The sequence below is a fragment of the Otolemur garnettii genome, unplaced genomic scaffold (assembly GCF_000181295.1).
Source record: "Otolemur garnettii isolate 467f Iridium unplaced genomic scaffold, OtoGar3 scaffold00112, whole genome shotgun sequence".
NCBI lineage: Eukaryota > Metazoa > Chordata > Mammalia > Primates > Galagidae > Otolemur > Otolemur garnettii.
Genome location: NW_003852507.1, coordinates 1,181,977 through 1,188,857, shown reverse-complemented (window position 1 = coordinate 1,188,857; position 6,881 = coordinate 1,181,977).

The window sequence follows — 6,881 nt, the reverse complement described above, 5'->3', positions numbered from 1 at the left end:
GTCAATTCCCCTCTGCTTCCCCCTCCATCCTTCTACCTCTCCAAACAGAAGGAGAAGCTGCCCGACCTCAAAAACCGGTTTTACCCGATTCCCAGCCTGATCCCCTCCTCCTGGATCCTCCCCCTCCATATCCTCAGCCCCTCTTGCCGGCTGGGGTTCCCCCTCTCCCTCCGACTGCTCCGTCCCCTCCTTCCTCCTCCCCCTCCTCTGAAGAACCCGCACCTCCCTCACCACCTCGCCTTAGGTTTCGAAGAGATCAGGACTCCCAGAATGCTGACAGGTGGCCGGCCACCACTTTCCCTCTCCAGACAGTGGGAGATGTAGAAAATTACTGGCCGTTCTCGGCCTCTGATTTGTATAACTGGAAAACCCATAATCCAACCTTTTTCCAAGACCCCCAGGCCCTTACCTCTCTAATAGAATCCATCCTCTTGACCCATCGCCCTACTTGGGATGACTGCCAGCAGCTCCTCCAAGTCCTCCTAACCACGGGGGAGCGGCAGCGGGTCATCCTGGAGGCGCGGCGCAATGTGCCAGGGCCAGACGGGAGACCCACGCAACTCCCCAACGAGATTGATGCCGCATTCCCCCTCAACCGACCCGATTGGGATTTCAACACCCGTGCCGGTAGGAGCGTCTTCGTCTTTACCGCCAGACGTTATTGGCAGGTCTCAAGGGGGCGGGCAAACGCCCTACCAATTTGGCCAAGGTACGAACAATAGTGCAGGGGCCGACAGAGAGCCCAGCGGCCTTTATGGAAAAATTATTAGACGGGTTTAGAATGTACACCCCGTATGATCCAGAGGCGCTGGAGCACAAAGCCACTATTGCCATGTCATATATAGACCAATCTGCCCCGATATCCGAGCAAAGCTGCAACGATTGGACGGGTTGCAGACTTTCTCATTGCAAGACTTGGTCAGAGAGGCAGAGAAGGTCTATAACAAGAGAGAAACCCCGGAGGAAAAAGAAACTAGGTTAGCTAGAGAACAGGAAGAGAGGGAGGCTAAGAGAGATAAACGGAGAGACAGAAACCTAACAAAGATCTTGGCCGCTGTAGTCAGAGATGTAGACCAGAAAAAGGAGCAGAGTAGTGAGGAGGGAGGACGAAGGCGACCAAAAGTCGAACGGGATCAATGTGCATACTGCAAGGAAAAACGACACTGGATTAAGGACTGCCCAAAACTCAAACCAGACAAAAAGAAAAAACCTACTCCCATTTTGACTTTAGAAGACAGTGACTAGGGGAGTCAGGGCTCAGGCCCCCCTCCTGAGCCCCGGATAACTCTATCAGTGGGGGGGCAGAAAATCACCTTCTTAGTAGATACAGGAGCTCAACATTCAGTCCTAACTAACTACTCAGGACCTACGTCAACCAAAACGTCCCTAGTGCAGGGAGCCACCGGAAATAAAGTTCACCGGTGGACGTCAAGACGCACCGTAGACCTGGGAACCCAGAGAGTAACACACTCTTTCTTGTTAGTCCCGGAGTGCCCTTTTCCATTGCTGGGATGGGATCTCCTCACCAAAGTAGGAGCCCACATCCATTTCACAGACAACGGGGCCCAGGTTACTGACAAACAGGGATTCCCTCTACAAGTCCTTACCCTAAGCCTTCAAGATGAACATAGACTTTATGACACACCCCAGCAGGAAGCCCTGCCACACGATTGGCTCCAGAAAATTCCCCAAGCATGGGCCGAGTCGGCCGGGTTAGGAAAAGCCCAGCAACAGCCCCCCATCATTGTACAGCTCAAGCTCACTGCTACCCCAATATCGGTGCGGCAATATCCCATGAGCCAGGAAGCCAGGGAGGGAATCCGGCCTCACATCCAAAAATTCCTGAAGCTCGGAGTTCTAGTGCCCTGTCAGTCTCCTTGGAACACGCCGTTACTGCCGGTCAAGAAACCTGGCACCCAAGACTATCGGCCAGTCCAAGACCTCCGAGAAATTAATAAACGGGTCATGGACATCCACCCGACGGTGCCCAACCCTTACAACTTACTGAGCACCCTCAAACCCTCCCATAAATGGTACACTGTCCTTGACCTAAAAGATGCCTTCTTTTGCCTAACTTTGGCGACTCAGAGTCAGCCTCTATTTGCCTTTGAATGGAAAGATGCAGATCTCGGAGTGTCTGGCCAGCTGACCTGGACTCGACTCCCACAAGGGTTTAAAAACTCTCCTCCCCTGTTCGACGAGGCACTGCACCAAGACCTTGCCCCATTCCGGCTCCACAACCCAGACATCATCCTGCTCCAATATGTAGATGATCTACTCCTAGCTGCCACTAGTAAAGACTCCTGCCGCCGAGGGACAGAGGCCTTACTACAGGAATTAAGCCAACTAGGGTACCAAGCTTCTGCTAAGAAAGCCCAGATCTGTCAACAACAGGTAATCTACCTGGGGTACGCCCTGAGAGACAGGGAGAGATGGCTTATGGAGGGGCGGATCAGGACAGTAGCCCAAATACCCGTTCCCACTAACGCGCGGGAAGTGCAAGAGTTCCTAGGAACCGCAAGTTACTGTCACCTCTGGATACCGGGATTTGCTGAGTTAGCAGCTCCCTTGTACCCCCTCACATGAGCCGCCACCCCATTCAGATGGCTTCCCGCCCAACAAGAAGCTTTTAACAAAATCAAAAAGGCCTTGCTCTCCTCACCTGCCCTGGGACTCCCAGACATGACTAAGCCCTTTACTCTGTACTTAGATGAGAAGGGAGGAGCAGCAAAAGGAGTGCTGACTCAGACCCTAGGGCCATGGAAACGGCGGGTAGCCTATCTTTCAAAAAAACTGGATCCAGTAGCAGCGGGGTGGCCCCCTTGCCTCCGCATTATAGCAGCCACAGCTCTCTTAGTCAAAGACTCTGACAAGCTAACCCTGGGACAACCTCTGACGCTGATTACCCCCCACGCCATCGAGGGAGTAATCCGTCAGCCGCCTGACCGATGGATCTCCAACGCTAGAATCACCCACTATCAAGCCCTACTGCTGAACCCAGACCGGATCAACTTTGGTAAGACGTCCGGACTCAACCCAGCCACCCTTCTACCCGAGCCAGACCCCTCTCAGCAGGTCCCCCATGACTGCCAGCAAATCTTGGCCAGAGTACATGGAACCAGAGAGGACCTAAAAGACCAGCCACTACCCCAAGCGGACTACACCTGGTACACGGATGGCAGCAGCTTCCTACGTGAAGGTACCAGGAAAGCTAAGGCGGCTGTGGTGGACGGGACTCAGACTATATGGGCAGAGGCCCTCCCACCAGGGACCTCCGCCCAAAAAGCAGAACTCATAGCCTTGACCAAAGCCCTAGAACTGTCTGAGGGCAAACGAGTCAATGTCTACACCGATAGCCGCTATGCCTTTGCTACGGCTCATCTCCATGGCAGTATCTATGAACAGAGAGGACTCCTTACCTCAGAAGGTAAAGAAATTAAGAACAAACAGGAAATACTTGTGCTCTTACGCTCCCTGTTCCTACCAAAACAACTCAGCATCATCCACTGCCCTGGACACCAAAAAGAAAACACTCCGGTAGCCATAGGAAATCGGATGGCAGACCAAGAAGCCCGGCGAGCCGCCCTCGAGGCTAACACCACGCTTGCCTTGACCACTCTCACCGAGCCTGAAGAAACCACCTCACCTCCCCGGTATAAATACACCCAAAAAGACATGGAGGACATCGAGAAAATAGGGGATGCGAGTTACCACTATTCCTTCCATGGAGGAACTTTTCTAAAAGATGGCAAGATCATCCTCCCGGTGAGAGATGCCAAACTCATGATTCAGCAGATGCACAATTGGACCCACCTCGGAGAGAAAAAGCTTAGACAGCTCGTCGATCGGACCAGCTTCATCGTCCCCAATGCCTCCTCCATCATTTCACATGTGGTAAAATCCTGCATTCCCTGTCAGCAGGTCAATGCAGGACGCCCCTCCCCCAGACTCTCCACCACGCCAGGGGTGCGGATCCAGGGAGACTGGCCAGGGACTCACTGGGAGGTAGATTTTACGGAAATCACCCCCAGAGCTTCCCGGTATCGGTATCTCCTTGTCTTCATCGATACCTTTTCAGGTTGGGTAGAAGCCTTCCCCACCCACCGAGAAACAGCTCATGTTGTGGGAAAGGCCATACTCGAAGACATTTTTCCCCGATTCGGACTGCCAAAGGTAATTAGATCAGACAATGGGCCAGCCTTCGTCTCCCAGGTAAGTCAGGGACTGGCCAAGACGTTGGGGATTAATTGGAAATTACATTGTGCCTATAGACCCCAAAGCTCAGGACAGGTAGAATGAGCAAATAGAACAATTAAAGAGACCTTGACTAAATTAGCCTTACAGACTGGCGCTAAAGACTGGACACGCCTCCTGCCCCTGGTCCTATTCAGGATCAGAAACACCCCTTCCCGCTTTAACCTTACCCCTTATGAAATTTTATACAGCGGGCCTCCGCCTATATCCCACATGCAGTTCCCTTATATCCCTTCCACTTCCAATGCAGACCTCCAGGCTCGGCTCAAGGGGCTCCAGGCTGTGCAAGCCCAAGTCTGGGCTCCGCTGGCAGAAGTCTACAAGCCGGGCCACCCGGAAACCAAACACCCATTCCAGATAGGAGACTCTGTCCTGGTCCGGAGACACCGCTCTCAAGGACTTGAAGCCAGGTCAAAAGGCCCTTACACCGTGATCCTGACAACCCCCACCGCCATCAAAGTCGACGGCATCACGGCATGGATCCACGCCTCGCATGCTAAACTAGCCCACCAACCTCCGATCGCAGAAGACAGCACCCAGCCTACCCAAGAATCCTCGAAGAAAGAAAAATGGCAACTCCACCGGTCACTGGATCTGCTCAAGATAAGACTTACAAAAATTACCCCCTCCTGATGCTTGTCTTAACTTCCCTCATTCCTATAGCCCTCCCCGCTTACAATCCCCATGAACCCATGCGTCTCACTTGGCAGGTAATATCTCAGAGAGGAGACGTGATATGGAAAGCCTCCCATCACGCTCCACCTTGGACCTGGTGGCCCACCCTGCACCCCAACCTATGTGCCCTAGCTATAGGGGCTCCCGCTGACTGGGACTTAGAGGCATTGCCTGGCTTCCAACAATACCCTCCTGACCAACCCTCACCCCCAGGGCATGCGGGTCTTGACCCATGGGGAGGCTGCGGTGAAACCTCCCGCAGAGGCATGCTAAGAAAACTCCCCTTTTATGTATGCCCAGGGTACCATAGAGGACGCCGCCACAACTATAACTGTGGGGGCGCAGACTCATATTATTGTAAACACTGGGGCTGTGAAACTACAGGGAATGTCTATTGGAAGCCCAGCTCTTCATGGGATTACATCTGGGTAGCAGCCAACTACTCAGCCCAGCCCAATGGCAAAGGGTCAAGCAGACTACGAAGCCTGTCAGGGTAAATGGTGCCATCCTCTTAATATTTCCTTCACAGAACCTGGAAAAAAGGTCTGAACCTGGACCCCATCCGGGCACACTTGGGGTATTCGCCTATACAAGGAACGATATGATGATGGCCTTTTCTTTACCATCAGATTAAAAATAGAGCCCCTACCCACAGTCCTCATAGGCCCAAACTCGCTGCTTAAGGACAAAAAAATACCGCCCCTCCTCAGGCGCAGGCCGGCTCCGCAATCAAGACCAGTCCCCTCCTCCCTTTTTCTCTCCCCTCCAGAGCCTACTTCCCCCCCATCCCGAGATCGCCTCTATCATCAAAGGACCTTTGCAGTACTGAACCTTACTAATCCAGACTCCACCCGCTCTTGCTGGCTATGCCTAGCCGCGAGTCCCCCTTATTATGAAGGAATTGCCACCTTAGGAAATTACTCTAATATCTCCTCTCATGACAGCTGTGCATGGGCAGACTGCCACAAGTTAACCCTCACAGAAGTCTCAGGGACTGGATTATGTCTGGGAAAACCTCCATTCCAATACCTTCACCTCTGTAACAAGACCCACCCTGTAGCTGATTCCCAGGCTTACCTAGTCCCCCAGTCTCCAGACCTCTGGTGGGCATGCAACACAGGACTCACCCCTTGTCTATCGACAGCAGCATTTAACCGCTCTCATGATTACTGTGTCCTAGTACGTGTCTTCCCTCGCGTCTATTACCACCCCGGCTCCACCTTTGACTCTGAGCCTAGAGTAGGAGTCGCCCACTCCAAGAGAGAACCCGTGTCCCTAACCCTGGCTGTCATGATGAGCCTGGGCATTACAGCTGATGTAAGTACCGGAGCCGCTGCTTTAATACAGGGTAATCAACACTTCTCCCAGCTACGGATAGCCATAGATGAAGATTTAAAAGCCATAGAACAATCTATCACCAAGTTAGAACAGTCACTCACCTCCTTGTCAGAAGTTGTATTACAAAACAGACGAGGGTTGGATCTCCTCTTCCTTAAAGAGGGAGGATTATGTGTGGCACTCCAGGAACAGTGCTGTTTTTATGCAGACCACACAGGAGTCGTCCGAGATTCTATGGCTAAACTCAGAGACAGGCTGGCACAGAGACAGCGGGACCGAGAATCCCAGCAAGGATTATTTGAAAGCTGGTTCAACAAATCTCCCTGGCTAACTACCCTTCTCTCCACCATTGCAGGGCCCCTTATCATCCTCCTTCTCCTCCTCACTTTCGGACCTTGCATCCTAAATCGCTTACTAACTTTCATACGCGAACGACTTAACATTACCCAAGCTCTCATCCTCACTCAGCAGTACCAAGCTCTAAACCAGCAAGAACTCCCCTAAAAAGTCTTAAGATTAAGACCCTGCTCTTGGCTCGGCGCCTATAGCTCAACCGGCTAAGGCGCCAGCCACGTACACCTAAGGTGGCGGGTTCGAATCCCCAGCCCGGACCC